General features: G+C 43.6%; 1 long non-coding RNA gene across 2 annotated transcripts in view; it reads left to right on the plus strand.

The window, feature by feature from the left end:
• Positions 1–16,553, plus strand: part of LOC146062485 (uncharacterized) — a 96,715-nt gene extending 80,162 nt beyond the window's left edge. For both annotated transcript variants that reach the window (XR_014471350.1, XR_014471351.1), the window contains exons 3-4: positions 9,659–9,848; positions 16,419–16,553. This is a non-coding gene — a long non-coding RNA (uncharacterized LOC146062485). The remainder of the gene's footprint in view (positions 1–9,658; positions 9,849–16,418) is intronic.
• The last annotated feature ends 2,929 nt before the right edge of the window (positions 16,554–19,482 follow it).

The raw sequence follows: 19,482 nt of genomic DNA on the forward strand, positions 1-19,482 counted from the left end.
TCCCTCCAAAATTATAAATTACTTAGAAAATCCTGCTTGTCATTTGCATAGGACATGATTTACTTACACAGTGGTGTGCTTAGCGGTACTGCATGTACTGTTTTGTGCAGGGAAATATTGGCTTGTAAAAACTCATGAACTTTAAATAATCATTTTAAAAGATAATTTGTGAATATTGGTATTAATCAGGGGCGGATTTGAAAAAATTCTATAAGTGGTCTGATGCAGACAGGAGCATATCAGATGCAGGTGGAACTAACTAAAAATGTAAGCGGGATAAACACATTGGGTGAAATGTATTAGGATGAGAGATTTAGAAAGTGAGATATTTGGTAAGAAATATCCAGATTTTTTTAAAGCGGCAATCATTTACACTACAAAATTAAACTAGTTTTGTAAATGATGTGTAAATCAAATCTCTCACTTTCTGAATCTCTCATCCTATTACATTTCTCCCATTGTTACACCTACACACAATGGTCCGTACTTGAAGATCCCAAGTTACTGCTCCAGAAAAATTCTTCTATATTATTTTTGTCCTTTTCTGGTGTGCTATCTCTTTAAATAAAGCTATAAAGAGTTGCTGCTAGGTAATCAAAGTAGCACATGCCTGTTAAACAGTAGCTGATGGGTAATACACACAGATGACTGGTCGGAGAGGGTGCTGGCGGTAAGAAGACGGACAGCAGCATCCCTATAGAATGAAACCTGACAGGGGCCTGGTAAGGGTGTGGATTATGATGATCGCGTTCCCCCGTCGAACTGCCCCTTTATTTATTTATTATTTACAGTTTCTTATATAGCGCAGCAGATTCCGTTACGCTTTACAATACTAGACAGTGTTAAAACAAACTGGGTAACAACAGACAGACTTGGAGGTAGGAGAGCCCTTACAATGTATAGGGCTATAGGAGGGAAACACAGGCACCAGTAATAGCATAGCAGTCCCACCAAGTTACAAGTCCAGAAGGGAAGCTATATAATACACAGGTGCCTCAGAGGGTTATGCATATGGAACTTAAATATGATAGGCTTGCCTGAAGTGGTGAGTTTTCAGGGAACACTTGAAAGTTTGGAGGCTAGTAGAGAGTCTTATTGTGCATAAGACTGGCAGAGCGGATCAGCAGACAATGAGCGTCTTGCAAGGAAGATCAGCCAAGCAGCAGCAGCACAGTGGCGAGAGTCTGTTCTTGGGTAGACCAGTTAGGAGACTATTGCAGTAATCAATGCGGGATATAGGGCGGGATGTACTAAAGGGAAAATGCGGTAAAACGGGGGTTTTACCGCATTTTCCTATGTACCATTACCCATCGGCCCCGTCTCCGCCGAGCCTATGGGCTTCTATCGCCGTCCGCGCGACCCCCCCTCCCATTCTCCATCGATCTCCTCCTCTCCAGCAGGTGTCACAGCCGGGAGGACATCCAGCTGCAGGGGGGAGGAGGAGACGCAGGGGGACACTGACAGCCGCCGGGATGTGACGGAGACCCCCACACACCACATTACAGGTATCGCGGGGGTCTCCGTCACCGCAACCCGATGATAGCCGCATATGTTAGCATCGCGGCGGCTGACAGGCGAGGGGCGGCGATGTATATTAATACATCCCGCCCATAATGAGAGCATGGATAAGAGATTTAGTAGTGTCTTGTGTGAGATACGGTTGTATTGTGGATATGTTTTTTAGATGCATGTAACATGATTTGGAGACAGATTGAATGTGGGGAAGAAAGGACAGTTCAGAGTCAAGGATGACCCCTTGCTGGGGGGGCTAAAGGCACCCCCTTTCTGGTGGTGCTACAAATACTTTCTTTTAATAGGTTGTGGCCACATCTCCCGTGGTACAATTATGCCAACAAAATATTACCCGAGCCCAACAGAATTGAGGGTGTGGGTGCGGCCTTATTTCACGTTTCTTTAACACACCTGCAATGATGAAGCTATATGTGGAATTATGGGGTAGTGTAGCAGAACAATGCAGCGCTATCATGCAACTTGCTGATGTAATGCTGGGCTGTGTTACTTCATAAGTAAATGAATCTCAGCTATGTTTTTATTCCTTTATATCTTTTAGTTAGTTAGATGGTTATTCTACAGAAAGAGCTGTAATATTTGCTGAAAATCAGTGTAGGAAATCCGCAATCTATCCCTGATGAATCATTTCTTCTGATGAGCTGAATGAAACGGCTATTTTCTTTTTATTATCTGCTTGGTGAAATTTGTTGATCTTATTGAAAGCAGTGAAATAAGTTTATATCTGGAATTAGATTTTATAGCATATTGGGGCCGTATTACAGTATTTCCATTGATTCAGGCCCCCACCTACAGTGCACAGGGAGGAGAGGACAAGCCCTTGGGGAGGGTTTCTGTAGGGTGCCGGAAGACTTACCAACAGTCGGAATTCTGAGGTCTTTCCACGACATTGGATCCTGTCTGTCATGAGCCCAAAAGTCGGAATCCTGACTCTACAACCCCCATAGAGGGAGAATAGAATAGGTGACAGCGTGACTAGAGCCCACAAGGGGCTTGAATGCACTTTCCTCCTGTTGGACACCTTACAGTTGGGATTCCGATGTCGGAGAAATGACCGTTTGAATCCCGACTGGCGGTAAGTTATACCATACCCCTTTCAGTAGAGGAGTAACAATCAGTAATGATCTCGGGCCAGTCACTAATACCAGCCAGAGTCACTCCATAATATGTTAATAACAATAATTTGAGCACAACATCCCATCTCTTAAGGAAGTATACTGTTATATTAGTTTCATTGGTATGAATAAAGACAGAGAGCATAGAAACATAGAATTTGACGGCAGATAAGAACCACTTGGCCCATCTAGTCTGCCCCTTTTTTAAACATGTTACCTCAAACCATATTTGATCCTTAATTTTTTTGTAAAGGATATTAATATGCCTATCCCAAGCATGTTTACATTGTATTACTGTATATACCTCTACCACCTCTGATGGGAGGCTATTCCACTTATCTACTACTCTTTTTGTGAAGTAATTCTTCCTCAAATTTCCCCTGAATCTTCCTCCCTCTAGTTTCAGTGCATGTCCTCGTGTTCTGCTGCTCCTCTTCCTGTGAAGAATGTCTCCCACCTGTACCTTGTTAAACCCCTTGTTATATTTGAAAGTTTCTATCATGTCCCCCCTTTCCCTTCTCTGCTCTAAAGTATACATATTAAGATATTTTATTAGTTGCCCTTCTTTGTACAGTCTCTAATGTATTTGGGGGAGATTCTCTAAGCTAAAAATGCGGTAAAAACTCCGTTATCTGGGTTTTTACCGCATTTTGGGGGGCATCGCCAGAAAAATCTGGCGATGCCCCATAGAAGCCAATGGGCTTCTATCGCAACCCTCCGCCGCCCCGCGCCGACCCCCCGCCGCCCCGCATCGCCCCCTCCACCCTCACCTGTGTCCGGGCAGCACAGCGCAGTGCTGCCCGGACCTGTGACCTCCTCCCTGCACTGTTCCTCTTCCGGGTGCAGGGAGGAGGAGAGCCTGGCGCAGCAGCGCCGGGTGTGTGAGGGAGGGGAGAGCCGCCAGGACCTGCTGGGACCCGGCGACTCTCACCGCAAAGGACAGCTCTTAACGCAAGAGCTGTCCTTTGCCTTAATTATCGCATATGTTACAACATATGCGATAATTAAATATGCGATGGGCGGCGAAGGGGGGCAGAGATCCTTAGAGAATCTCCCCCTTTATATCCTCCTGGAGATATGGCCTCCAGAACTGAACACAGTACTCTAGATGAGGTCGTACCAATGACCTTTACAGTGGCATTATTACTTCTTTCTTTCTACTGCTGATACCTCTCCCTATGCAACCAAGCATCTGACTTGCTTTCTTCATTGCTTTGTTACATTGCCTACCTGCTTTTAAGTCCCCTGAAATAGTGACACCTACATCCCTCTCTTCCTCAGTAGTTTCCATTATAGTGCCATTTATACTATATTTAGTCTTTGGATTGTTGAGACCCAAGTGCATGATTTAGCTTTTTTTGGCATTAAACTGTAGTTGCCATGCTCTTGACCATTCCTCTAATCTACCTAGATCATCAATCATTTGGTATGTTTAGGCAGTGGTGCCCAGGTGGTGGTGGTGCGGGAGACAGCTACTAATTCTCCCTTCCTAGGAGGCATTGGTGGTGATCAGGATCCATGCATAGTCCCACCCACCTTACCAGCAGCCGCTGCCTCTTTCTCCAGCCCAGCACATGTTGCTGTGATCTGCCTGCAGTAGGTCCAGGTAGGCTGTGCCACTGAATGCAGAAGTTTACACTCGCTAGAAGGGGGGGCGGGTGTTTGCACAAATCAAGCACCCTCCCTGGATCTGACTTGGTGCTCCCCACTGCAGGCCGGTGCTGCTGCACATATATAAAAAGTTTTTCCAACCACTTATTATTTTAAATGTATGCATACTGCCCGATTAGGCCATGCTCTTTCATCAATGGGATCCTGGAATCCTTTATACAGCCTTAGGTTTAGGAAACTTGTATTTGATACAGGTATAAAGGGACTAGACGTAAGGGGGATAGGACAAGTGCACATTGCAGAGGGTTATGCGGAAGGTGTAAAGTAGTGGTGGTTGTAGTGGTAGGAATTAGTATATATTTAATTTACTACAGTATATATTTGTAGGAGTGCCGTGAACAAAAACTCTGATATGCTAGGACTTCATGATTCAAAAAGGTTTGGGAACCACTGGTTTATAAATACATCCTTAGGGCAGCCATTCACCTCTTCAGGCACCTCCAAGCTGAACACGAAGCTGGGAACTCGGCTTACCATGGGGCGATGAGTTCACCCTGATTGGTGGATATGCCACTTTAAAAAGAAATTATAATACTTTTACGTAAGTCATACTTGCCTAGCCTCCCAGAATGGCTGGGAGGTCCCCGAAATTCGGAGACCCCTCCCAGTCCCGGGAAAGTGGGCAGGTCTCCGGCATGCTCCCTAAGGCCCCCACCTCCCCCGGATCCGCTGAAACAAATTCTAGAATTTGTGGGTCCGCGGGAGGGGTTGGGACTAAAATTAGACGAATCGTGTAATTTTGTGACATATTAGCACCGCCCCCTCCTTGCCACAAATCGCAGACTTTGTGTGGCTTAGTGGTGGAGCTTTGTAACCGTTTCCTTGTCGCCACCCCTCGAAGTGCAGATTTGGGTCTCTTCTCCAGGCTTCTCTCGAAGTTGGCAAGTATGACTTAAGTGCTGGTTTTAGAATTTTACAAAAAAACAAATATTGTTAAATGGCACATCTGTTCTCTAAAGCATAGATTTCTTTGGACACAATGAGATAATCAGATTTTTCTATAATACATGCTACAGAGGCTGTCCAAGTAATGAGCAGGGCTCATGTACTTTGCTCCTCTGGCCATGTGCGTAACAGAAAAAGAATATGTTTTTTGCCAAGCGTGTACATTTTAAAACAATGTAGGATCAAGGAACAGGCTTTGAGAGCGAGAATGCAGAACAAAAGCTTGTTATGAGCAGTGGACAAGCTTCGGTAAGAGTTTGTATTCTACCCTTTTTTCTGTGGGAGTTACTTCCTGTTGTTGACTAGAGATCTTTATTTAGAACCACCTAGCTGCAGAGCGATGGTTTGCTTGCAGAATCCGTGTCATAAGAACTTTCAAAAAGCCGGTCAGACAGACGCTTCGGTGATTTTTGCAGTTTTATTGCTTTAGGTCTCCTTCCAATGCCTTGTGTTTTAATCATGCAGGACAGAAATAATAAGTTAACCTTCACATACTGTATATTTAAATTAATTTATTTCAAGTTTCTTTAAGTTTCCACCGGTTAAAGCTATTACAAAAGAAAATCAACAACTAGAATAGTTTTCTAGTGATTTCTAGCTGGCATAAAATAACTTACTGCACGGCTGCTTGGCAACTAATTCACCTTCATTCTGCATGCTCTCAGCTGACCTGAGTGTCGTAAGCCGCAATGCGCATGGATCTTGCAGATTTCAGCATACTGCACATACAGGATGGATATTGACAATCAGAGACGGATTTAGGGGAGTATTCAATGTCTGCTGATATTTCCGACAGTGGAAATATTGGCTATTCAATCACAACTATGACTCGCCATCCTGGCCGGGACTCGCCTGCTACAGACCTTCTCCCTGTGGAAGTGAGTCTGTATTGTCGGAAACGGCTGTGGATTTTCGAATCTGCGGACATTTTTTGACAAAATGGCCGCGTATTCACCGATCCTCTGACTTTTTAACACTTCACAGCTGGAACTGGGAATTCCAGCTGTCGGAAGAACCAATCACGGGCCAGGATTCCCGAATTAATGACCCCCCTTAGACCTTGAATACTTCCCATTCCCCTACAGAATCCTCTTTAAACTCCTCGCCCTCCCCACCCTCAGGAAGAGGGCGGGCAGCTGACATCCGGTAATGTCAGCTGCCCACCCCAGAAGCCGCATCTCTGCCTAATTTCCATGGGATTGCCCAGCATTTTCATGGAAACACCCATTAAACGTCACCGTTGCCCCATGGACACTGCCCGCACTGGTAGGTGTGAACGGGATGGCGAACTAGCAGTTTGCCGTGCCTATTCGCACCAAGTGTATGCACATGCACAGTAGTAAAACATTGCTCCCCCGTGCGAACGCGCGGGGGGGGGGGGGAGTGAACAGATCAAAATCAGGCCCCTAGGGAGATTATAATTGGCAATATAATTTTGCACCGCACCCCATTGAGAGGGCGTGTCGTGCTCCACCCAATGGGCGTGTCTAGTTCCATATATGGGTGTATTTGTGCTTAAAAACTTGTTACAAGGTATTTCTAGATAACATTATTAACTATGTATTTTGGGAAATTTATTCTAACTCAGCACAGTATACTGTACATGATAATTAATGTGATGCTCTGGAAACTCATAAGGATTATTTTCATACTGTAGAATACGAATATTCATATTTTTAGCACTCCCTGATTAACAGTATTAGTGATGATTATATAACTGGCTTACGATATTCAGCAATATTTCACATTGATGCCTGTGTTTGGCATTAGGAACAGAGAATTCACATCCTATTACTTTCCTCTGCATTACACCGAAGCTGTTCTCACTCTTGTGTAGGTTTTAAATCTGTTCAGAGCTCCCCAAAAAGTTACTATCCTTTGTTTAGTTTATCCACCCAGACTTGTCCCCCTGCCCCTCCTTCTACCCAGTTCTCTTTCTCTACATCCTCTGACTATATCCCTCTTTCCATCTGTCATGGCCTGTGCCGTTTGTCTGTTAGTACCGTGCTGGGATTGCATTGTCCTTTTCAGTCTTACTGTCAATACTCCTCCATTGTTTCTGTTACTGCCCCTACCAGAGGGAGCTTGTCATTCATACCCCACAGTGTGTGTTGCTGCTTCCTCACATGTACTGTATATTTGTGATAGTCATTGCCCCCGTCTCCGTCCAGCATCTCTATGACACTGAGACCTTACTGTGGCACAGGGCTTCATAAGAAAACCCAATCCATAATCCATATGGAGCAGGGGTGGCCAAACCTGTCGCCCCAGATCTACAGGATCCTGTTTTGTAATGCTATATATATATATATATATATATATATATGTATATGATTTAAATTAACATTTATTTGGTCCTCAGGATGAAAAATTGTTGGTAACTGTTGCTAATCAGGATCATCGATTCCTGCTATTTGCTGCTCCCACCATGGACAGAACTCTCATAGACAATGGAGTCAGTTACCACTGGGCTCCAGTCCTGAAAGGGGCACCTCCACTATTGTCCCTGGTCTGTGCCTGGACCTGCCAATGGTCAGCATCATTGAAGCTTGGCCTCTGTCACCTAAACTCGGTGCCTTGCTGTGCGGTCACTCGTCCTACACCCCTGTACTTGACTGAGGAGCTTGCGAGGGGGTGCAGAGAGTAGTGTGATGTGACTGTCACTCTCTGTGGACTGGAAGTTGGAAGAGCAACACTGTTCTTATGAAGGGGTAGGGGCACAACATTTATCTTTCCTCCAGGCATCTCTGATGAAGTTTTGTCACTCGCTCCCACAGCAACAGCAAAGGCAGCAGGTAGTATATATGAGAAGTCATGTACTCCAACATGTTCCCCACCGCCTTTTATGTACATTGGTGCAGTTTGCTGGCTAGTGATCTGTCAGTAGGTTGGGAACAAATTCCAGGGTAGGGGTCCTGGGAGATGGAGGACCATGACAGATGCTCTTGTGTACATAAAGCATAACCTGGAGCAATAGAGAAATTCTGGGTGCCTGCATTAGGGCTGGTGCCAGAGGTGACTGCCTTCAAGTCCTCCTGTATTAACACCCCTGGTTCAGAACATTGGTTGTTGCCCCAAATAGAGGATTTATACATTTCCATTCTACCATTGCTGTTAATGTCAGTTGACTCTCTCCTGTTCCTGCCAACAGAATCGAGTTAGCAAGTCCCAGAGCGCACACCCTGCCGCCTTGTCAAATCCCACCCCCCCCCCACCGCCACCGCCACTGCTTCCCCTCTCACCCATGCTAGGGGATATGTGGCACAAAGACACATCCCCTCCCATGTCCCGCTGCTGGAGAAATCATTCAATGGTCGCCGACAGGATCAAATCGGTTGACAGCCGCCCTTCCCCGGCACACATCCTCCCATCCGCATTCCCATGGGAACGGCCAGCTTTTCATGGGGACACCAATGAAACGTTGGGCGTTCCCATGGGCGAACTCCCCCCCAGCACCGCTCCATGGGAACGGCCCGGCGTCATTGTTAATCACCGGGGGCCATTCGCACAGTGGACCGACACATGCACACAACAGACCGTGTGCATGTGCAGTCCATCAACAATTCAGAATGACCCCATTGTGTGAAACTGCGAGATATCTTGCAGTTTGCGGCCATGGTATCTGATGGGTTTCAGGCTGTCAGATAAAATGTCTGTGGTTTTATCTGACTGTATATACCCAGCATTAGTGCTGTGAAGTAAGAGGCATGATTATACCTGCCGATATTAACATAACCACTGTGTATGATGAATATAGTATATAGAACATGTATTATATTATCATATAAAGTTGGACTTTGAAAATTTTGCAAGTGTTCTATTCCGCGACCGAACTCTTTTCCTGAGCATGAATATTATACCAGGAGTCTCACTTGTACATTTCTCGTACAGCCAAATTGCAGCTACCAGGTACAGAGAAGTAACGATGCAAATGCAGGTTACCATGACAACCTAATATCCATCTTGAAAAAAAAAAAGCCTTAGCCTTATTTTTTGTGGAGATATGATTTATAAATTCACTGAGACAATTTGGCTGTATAGGTTTATGTATTATTAGGCTACTTTTTTCAATCAGTGAAATAATATCACGTTAAAATGCATTTCATGTTAAACATAAAAAATAAGGATATTAGAACATGTTAAACATACAAATAGGGATATTAGAAAATGTGACATGGGGGGAATTTACTAAGATGTGAGTTCTATTTCAAATGGGTTGTTGCTATGGGCAACCAATCAGAATTAACTTATTATTTATTTAGCATCTTCTAGAAGATAATGGATAATATCTGATTGGTTGCCCATGGCAACATCCCATCTTAATACATTTCTTAATACATTTCCCCCATAGTGTTAACTTTAACTACTGCTACTTTCTATGTCTTCCTCCTCCACAGGTTACCAAAAATCAGAGGCAAACACTCACCCCCTACATTATTATGGTTTAAAAAAAAAGAAAAAAGAATGAAAAACTTCTTTGCATTTATGGCGTTAGCATACTTGCTGAATCTCTCTTCCTCCATGAAGGGGTTACCCAAAAAAGCAAAATGGGAACAAATATAAATTAAAAACAAAATAACTACAAAAGTGAGTCTTTAAAAAAAAAAATTATAATAATAATGACTTTGAAATGTTAGTAGCTTTTGATATTTAATTATCAGCGCTGTAACAAGTGCTCCCGGTGCCCTATGCTGGCCCCGCCTGCTTTACGTATGAAGTCATGCACAGGTGGCAGGTTGCCAATATACAGCAGTCTCCTGAGTCCGGGCCTCTGTAGTAGGGAGATGCGCTACTGGTGGCAGGGTGTCGTTCCATGTACCCTGCAAGCCGGAAGCCCAGGCAACAGGGCAGACAAAAGTGCACCCACAGAGCCTTTGCCCTCGGTGCACCGCATAGCTCACCCATACCTAGTTACAGTGCTGATAATTATATACACCCTTGTGCAAATTAATTGAAACAAGCAATGAAAATGACATTATTTAAATTTTCACCTTGGATTTTATTTCAAACAACATTTTAATAGTTTGTATTTTTCCTCAGCCAAATTGGAAGAGTCATTGGTGATTTTAGGATCATGGTACCACACTTGAATCAGTGCTTCAATCAGCTTCACTTTTGTCGTACAGTCCTTTCCTCTAACCCGGAGACGCTTACAAATAGACCACAATAGGATTCATGTCTGGTCAGTTCCCAGGCCAGTCTAGTACCTTTAAATTTTTCCCAGTCATGAAATTCTTGACCATTTTAGATGTGTGGCATGGGGCAAGATCCTGTTCGAAGATGCCTGATCCATCTGTGAATGGTTTTTCCAGTTCTAGAACCACTTTGCTTTGAAGAATATCAATGTACTGAGCTGAATGCATCATACCATCAACTGGCTTCAAGCTCCCAACACCTTAGTACTGTAGCTGAAGCATCCCCAAAAACATTTTCTGTTTCACACACTGATCAATGTGACAATCAGTGATCTTCTCTACAGTTGACCTTCGAACATGTTGACTTCTCTGTCCCTGCAGAAAGAAATGTCTTTCATCACTGAAGATAGCCTTCTGCCAGTCTTCCTTGGCCCAGTTTTTATATTTCTGAGCCCATCTGTAACGCTTTACTTTCATAGGTTTTGTGAGCAACTGTTTTTTCACTGGCCTTCTAGCCTTCCATCCAACTGCAAGAAGTCACCTGGGCATTTTACATGAGCTAACCTGTATTCCAATTTCTTTCAAATCCATATTCAAGGCATCACTTGTTTTCCAAAAACATCCAGAAAATAAATTCAGAGGTCAAATTATAATTTTTCAGAAAATGGAAAGAGATTAAGTATCAAAAACCAAAAATTTGCCTCTTGTTTCAATTAATTTGCACAAGGGTGTATTATAATGTTAATTGAGAAATGTCGCATTGTAAAATAAATCTAAATTGCAGTTTAAACATAAAGCAGCCTGTATTTACCCTGCACAAAATAAATCTAACCCAACCAAATCTAACTCTCTCTGCACACGTTACAAACCAACTGCAGTGCAGCATGGTTTGCCCAGTTGTGTGATTCTTTTGCTTTCGGCCTAATATCCCTATTTAAACACATATATTATGCGTAACTTTATTGTACCTTATATATGAGACAACAATGTTATAAGTATACATACATAGCTAAAATACATTTCTGTCTAGAACATTCCGTAACAAATTTGTATACATATGTATTATACCATAGACACTAAAATAGTCCAAGAGTGATAAAGTGCAGAGCGGTAAAATAGCAGCCAATTAGTTCCTAACTGTCATGTTATATTCTGTGTTCTGTGTTTGAAACGTGACAGTTAGGAACTGATTGGAGTTGACTTTATCTCTCTCTCCACTTCATCGCTCTCAAAGGCTAAGTACATCCTCTGTTCCACTGTATGAACTGATTGTAGTAGAGTAATGGTACGAGCACTCTGTAGTTGAACTTACATCACTAATATAAACATATGAATCTTCAAGAGATTTTTTATTTTTTTTATTTTTTATTTTTTTATTCTTTAAGATCCTGTTTGCATTGTGAAAACATGCTCTGTAGGAGAACTTGCTTTTAACCGTGTATCAGTCCCAAGTTACATTAACATATAAAATCCACTTCTTCAGTACTGCAGGTACTGCAGTTGCCCCATAGCAGCCAATCAGCTACTTATTCCTATCATTTATCAAGAATATACAACACAGGGATGGCTATTGACCATCGATGATTCAAAATCATCGATGGTTTATGGCCTATGTAAATTAGCTTTGATCGGGGAGAACCAGATGGTTTCCTTCCATCAATGTCAAGCATAAACAAATAGTTTTGTTTTCTTTTTTACCCAAAGGGGCTGAAACACTGAGCATAGCTCCGCCCCTGACACCCATGAAGCCACACCCCCTGTGTTTTGATTGGCCCACAGCCTAATCAGTCAATGAAAATGGATAACCATCGATAGGTTAACCCCTTCCCGACATTGCCTTTTATGGTAATTTTTTTTTTTTTTTCCTCCTTGCGTTCAAATAAGCGTAACTTTTTTAATTTTCCGGCTATATAGACACATGAGGGCTTTTTTTTTGCGGGACAAGTTGTACTTTTTAATGGTACCATTTACTATACCATATAATATTCTGGGGAATCAGGAAATAATTCAATGTGGGGTAAAAAGAAAAAAAAACGCAATTCCACAATTTTGCGCTGGTTACGGTTTTTTTGGAGTTCATAATTCGTTTAAAATGATGGGTTTTCTTTATTCTATGGGTCGTTACGATTCCGGTGATACCAAACTTATATAGTTTTCGTTACATTTTACCACTAAAAAAAAAATAGAAAATGTTACGGTTTTTCGAATTTGCGTCGCGTCGCCATGTTCTGCGGCTTATAACTTTTTTATTTTTCCACCTACGGACCTGGGTGAGGGCTCATTTTTTGCGGGCTGAAGTGTACTTTTTAATTAATACCATTATGGGATATGGGCGACTTTCTGATCTCTTTTAGCTATTTTTTTGGGGGTAGGCGATGCGACCAAAAAACGTAGTTTTGGCGTTGGGGATTATTTTCCGTTTACGCCTTTAACCGTGCGGGATAACTAATGTTATATTTTAATAGATCGGACTTTTAGGAACGCGGCGATACCAAATATGTTTATTTTTTTTATTTTTTATTTATTTTTATTTGGGAAATGGGGAAAGGGGGTGATTTGAACTTTTAATATTTTTTTTTTTTTTTTTTTTTTTAAACTTAATTTATTTTTTATTTTTACTTTTACTAAAAGGCCCCCTAGTGTACTTGACCACTAGGGGGCGCGATCGCCTGTACTAGGTTCAGCCATAGAGCTCTATGGCTGAACGTAGTGATTTTATGCACTTCCTATTACATCCTGCCTCAGGCAGGATATGATAGGTATGCAGACACGGCCAGCACAGGGGTCTACATTAGACCCCTGGCTACCATGGCAACCGATCGGCACCCTCCGATCTCGCTGCGGGGGGCCCCGATCGGCGCCGGAGGGGGGCGCCCCCCCTCCGATCAGCTATTTAAGCACTGCGGTCGCTTTGCCCGCGGTGCTTAAAGGGTTAAATGGCCACGATCGGCGAACTCGCCGCTCGTGGCCGTGAGAGCAGGGACCTGGCTGTAATATACAGCCATTACCTGCTCTCTTTCAAGCCAGCTCACTCCGTGAGCTGGCTTGATTCCCCCGCAACCGACACATGACGTATATATACGTCATGTGTCGGGAAGGGGTTAAAAACAGTGATGGTCATCCATTGCATAGTATGACACTATCGATAGCCAGTTGCACTATTACTATCAATAACAACCATCGATGGCAAAGGCAACGATGGCCATCCCTAATACATCATACCTCCCAAACGTAATTTTGCAAGACTTGTCCTCTTCTACGCTCTTTAGACATTTTTTGATACATCTCCACATGTTCAGTTTTTTTATATTTTTACTTCTATCTACATACTGTATAAGACATATATTTTATGGCAATCCCTTACTTGCCTTGTACTCCTATGTACAAGTAATCATTCCATTTAAGGTTTTACCACTTTAAACTGCCTATTTCGCAATGTCACTTCATTCAGAACAGTATTCTGAAAATGGACAGGATATCCTAACATTTCAAGTGAAAATGGAACAGATGGCAATGCTAGACTCGCTCAGCACCACCCTGATCCAACTATTACAAAATAAAGAGTGGTGCAGGTACACATAAGGCAGTGTATCGTATCACATGTCACTAAAACAGATGGGTCGTCATAGGTCATTTTCAACTATGGTGTATGGTAATGACATCAGAATATATACCTGATGTTCACGAAGAGTTCTAGTCATGTCCTGACATGATCCTTAAGGACTGTACTGAGAAACACTGTGTTAAAATAATCAATGACTCATCATTGTACAATGAGCCAGTCTTAAGGTTAGCTAGTTCTGGAAGTTGCAGTGTGTAAATAGAACAACAGTGATTGCGGCGTACATGGCTTTGCATGTGCCACTAATATCATAAGTGAAAGCAATTTTAGGAATTTGAATTGCTGATTTAACCTTTCGGGTGCCAATTAAATTTTTTCAAAAAAGGTGTAAAAAATTGCCATTTTTATCCGTCATAATGACCTGTAATGTTTACCTGATATAGGAAATATACAGTGACCTATTTTTACACAACATTTTTTATTTGAATTTATGTAACAAATGCATACCTCCCAACCAGTGTTCCCTCTAAGCTGTGCGCACGTGCGCGCGCACACAACTCGATGAGCGTGCGCACAGACATTACAACAGAGCGCACAAAGCAGCAGTGGTCCCTTTTTGCAGTTGTGGACTCAATTAATGTGTAACTACATTGTGTGCTGTGTTTTGAATGTTTAAATGTTTATTATCATTTTGAAGTAAAGTTAACACAAATGCTGAACGTCATTTTCCAGTTATATATAAGTGACGCACAAAAATTTTAATTTCCTTCCAAAGTTGCACAGCCAAAATCTTTTGCCGCACACAGCATTCGTAAAATTAGAGGGAACATTGGGAGTCACAACTGTCCCATTTTCCCCGGGAACTTCCCGTTTTTTGGGCAGTGTCCCGAGGTGGGGGGGGGGTGTGCATGTGCACAGCGTCTATTCTGCAGCCTGAGAGGGGCTGGGGACATAGCAAGCAGCTCAGACAGGGGCGTAACTATAGCACCGCAGCCCCCGGGGGGGGGGGGGGCGCTGTGCATGTGGGGGCACCGGGGGCTGCGGTGCTATAGTTAAACCCCCCCTCAATCCCCCGCAGACTTACCTATCGCGCTGGTCCCGGCGGCTCCGTTCTTCTGCTGAGGACCACCACAAAATGGCCGCCCCCATATAGCACACAGTTCTCTGAAACTGTCTGCTGTATGGGGGCGGCCATTTTCTGGTGGTCCTCAGCAGAAGAACGGAGCCGCCGGGACCAGCGCGATAGGTAAGGCTGTGGGGGATTGAGGGGGGTTTGCATGGGCGGCGGGGTAGGGGAGCTCGGCGGGGCGGCGGCGGGGGGGCGCCCCCCCCCTAACGGCGGGGGGGCGTCCAAAACATAGCTACGCCACTGAGCTCAGAGAGCCGCTAGCCATTTCCTTACAGCAGTGAAAAGCGGGCGTGGCCTCGCAGGAATAGGCCAAGTTCCAGTATCGCTAGGCCACGCCCCCCAAACATTTGGGCGAGCGGTCCCTCTTTGTTGCTGGGAAATGTTGGGAGGTATGCAAATGTGACAGACGCTGGCATTTTTAGTGGATATTCTCTCACAGAGATGTTGGCACTCAAAGGGTTAATGGTGATACAGAAAATGTACTTCACTAAAGCTACTGATAACGCAAAACAAAATTGTCTTTTTAGAATGTTTAATATATTCATGCTGGATCGCTGCACCTTAGGTCTGGATGTACACTTTTTTTTTTTTATTATGTTTATTAAGGTTCAAATAAAACAAATTGACAAATTTGCATAAACCGTGTGTACAGTGACAACAATAAAAATAGCAATCATCAAATGAGTAATGAGCTTATTTAATCTTATTACTCTGAATCTTATCCACTGGTAATAAAGACAATCTTAGCAAAATAAATATCGAACCTGTCTTTTTCTATTTTCTATTATATCAAGGAATTTCTTAATATATAATGATATTTGGAGTCGGGGGGGGGGGGGGGGAGGAGAGAAGGGGAGGAAAAGAGGGGGGGGGGGTAAACAGCAAAAGTTAGTCACAGTTCAGGTGTAAACTTAGATATATTTCAAGTATCAAACTCATCCACATGTATTTCAAACAATTTGCAAATATCAGCTCTTTGAGAAGCGTTTCGGCTTTTGATAAACGGTCCCCATATAGAGTAGAAACGGTATGTAGGAATGTTGGAATGTCTGAGGGTATCATACTTATCATAGTACATATATTTCAAAAGCAGTGCTTCCATCTCAGCCATGTTTGGGATATGTGGCTTGATCCATGAGTTAAGTATGACCTTTTTGGCTATAGTGACCGTCAACGTCAGGATGGGTAAAAGGGAGACACCACTGGGAGGGAGGGACCATGGGTCAAAGTTTGCGAATAGGGGAGGAAGAGAGTCAAAGTGAGCTTGTATATGGAAGTTGCATTTCATGTAGTATACTACTTTGTACCAAAATTGTTTTATGTGCCTGCAGGACCAGAAGTTATGGAAGAAGGAAGCAGAATGATATTTACACTTTGGGCAGGTGCCCTGCTCCTCCAGGTCAAAGCGACTACATTGTTGCTGGGACATATATGCCCTGTGTATCGATTTGACATGAACTTCCTGCAGAACAGAGGATCTCAATATTTTAATTGTCTTAATGTAATATTTAGAGATTGCTGTGTTATCTGTTATTAACCCCTTCCCGCCCTGAGACGTACCGGTACGTCACTGCAGCGAGGTAGTTCACGCAACTTGCCGTACCGGTACGTCCCCGCCGTGTCATGTCGCCTTGTCAAGTGACAAGGTGACATAGTAAAGATGGCTGCTGTCATCGACAGCAGCCGATCACTGCAATGCCCCGGCGGACCAATCAGAGTGGTCCCGCCCCGCCGATCGCTGTGATTGGTCAGTCAGTCCTGACTAACCAATCACAGCCTTTCAATTGAAACAGGAAGTTTTGCTTCTCTTCCCGGGCTCTAACCGTCTCACTCCTGTTAGAGCCTTGGAAGGAGAAGCAGAGAGAGCTGTGTCAGAGCTGTTTTTAGTGTTAAAAAAACTAAAATTGCGCCGATCACCACATTACCCCTGCCTATACACATTTGATCACCCTTTCTGTGGTCATCTGTGCTGGGATCACCCTCCCTGTGGTCATCTGTGCTGTGATCATCCTCCTTGTGGTCATCTGTGCTGTGATCACCCTCCCTGTGGTCATCTGTGCTGGGATCACCCTCCCTGTGGTCATCTGTGCTGTGATCACCCTCCCTGTGGTCATCTGTGCTGTGATCACCCTCCCTGTGGTCATCTGTGCTGTGATCACCCTCCCTGTGGTCATCTGTGCTGTGATCACCCTCCTTGTGGTCATCTGTGCTGGGATCACCCTCCCTGTGGTCATCTGTGCTGTGATCATCCTCCTTGTGGTCATCTGTGCTGTGATCACCCTCCCTGTGGTCATCTGTGCTGTGATCACCCTCCCTGTGGTCATCTGTGCTGTGATCACCCTCCCTGTGGTCATCTGTGCTGTGATCACCCTCCCTGTGGTCATCTGTGCTGGGATCACCCTCCCTGTGGTCATCTGTGCTGTGATCATCCTCCTTGTGGTCATCTGTGCTGTGATCACCCTCTCTGTGGTCATCTGTGCTGTGATCACCCTCCCTGTGGTCATCTGTGCTGTGATCACCCTCCCTGTGGTCACCACCTAATTTTGTGTGTTGTGATCCGTATAATTTTTCTGTACGTTCTCCGTACACTACAATTTTTCTGTACTTTATCCGTACACTATAATTTTTCTGTAGGTGATCCGTACACTATATTTCTGTGCGTGATCCGCATACTATATTTCTGTACCTTATCCGTACACCATAATTTTTCTGTGCATTTGTACCCCATAATTTTTCTGTGCATTTGTACCCCTTAATTTTTTCTGTGCGTTACTCGTACACCATCATTTTTCTGTGTATTCGTACACCATCATTTTTCAGTGCATTTGCACACCATAATTTTTCAGTGCATTTGCACACTATAATTTTTCAGTGCATTTGCACACTATAATTTTTCAGTGCATTTGCACACTATAATTTTTCAGTGCATTTGCACACTATAATTTTTCAGTGCATTTGCACACCATAATTTTTCAGTGCATTTGCACACTATAGTTTTTCAGTGCATTTGCACACCATAATTTTTCAGTGCATTTGCACACAATAAATTTTTCAGTGCATTTGCACACTATAATTTTTCAGTGCATTTGCACACCATAATTTTTCAGTGCATTTGCACACCATAATTTTTTCAGTGCATTTGCACACTATAATTTTTCAGTGCATTCGCACACCATAATTTTTCAGTGCGTTCGCACACCATAATTTTTCTTTACGTGGCTTAATTTTTCTGGAAAATTGTCAGTGCTACAAAACCCCACACGTGTTGAAGCACCTCATAAATACATACACCAATAAAACTATGGCCCACCGAACATATACTGCCGAGGAGGCATACGAGTTTCTGGCCTCTGAAACTGAGTCTGCTAGCGAGGATGAGACAAATTTCCGTTTGTCATCCTCTTCATCATCTAGTGACTCTGATGAACCCCCAAGGAGGCAACGCAGGACTCCCACTGCAGTAATCGAGTCCTCTGACCCCACATGGACAACCACTGAAAACTACGTACCCCAGGTCCCTGAGTTCACAGGGAATCCAGGAATACAATTCAATTCAGCAGGGTTCAGAGAGCTGGACTTTTTTAATTTTTTTTTTTACTGATGATTTAGTTAATCTAATGGTCACCCAGACTAATGTTTATGCCCAACAATTTATTGAGCAAAACCCCACCTCTAATTATGCCCAGCCCCGCAAGTGGACCCCTGTACATAAAAATGAAATGGTTATATTTTGGGGCCTTGTACTGTGCATGGGGCTAGTGAAGAAGCCCACGATTAGGTCCTACTGGAACACAGACATCTTATACAATACACCAATGTTCCGTGTGGCTATGTCAAGGACCCGCGGTGGTCATCTGTGGTCATCTGTGCTGTGATCACCCTCCCTGTGGTCATCTGTGCTGTGATCACCCTCCCTGTGGTCATCTGTGCTGTGATCACCCTCCCTGTGGTCATCTGTGCTGGGATCACCCTCCCTGTGGTCATCTGTGCTGGGATCACCCTCCCTGTGGTCATCTGTGCTGTGATCATCCTCCTTGTGGTCATCTGTGCTGTGATCACCCTCTCTGTGGTCATCTGTGCTGTGATCACCCTCCCTGTGGTCATCTGTGCTGTGATCACCCTCCCTGTGGTCACCACCTAATTTTGTGTGTTGTGATCCGTATAATTTTTCTGTACGTTCTCCGTACACTACAATTTTTCTGTACTTTATCCGTACACTATAATTTTTCTGTAGGTGATCCGTACACTATATTTCTGTGCGTGATCCGCATACTATATTTCTGTACCTTATCCGTACACCATAATTTTTCTGTGCATTTGTACCCCATAATTTTTCTGTGCATTTGTACCCCTTAATTTTTTCTGTGCGTTACTCGTACGCCATAATTTTTCTGT

Source organism: Crinia signifera, chromosome 3 (genome assembly GCF_055691185.1).
Source record: "Crinia signifera chromosome 3, ASM5569118v1, whole genome shotgun sequence".
Lineage (NCBI taxonomy): Eukaryota > Metazoa > Chordata > Amphibia > Anura > Myobatrachidae > Crinia > Crinia signifera.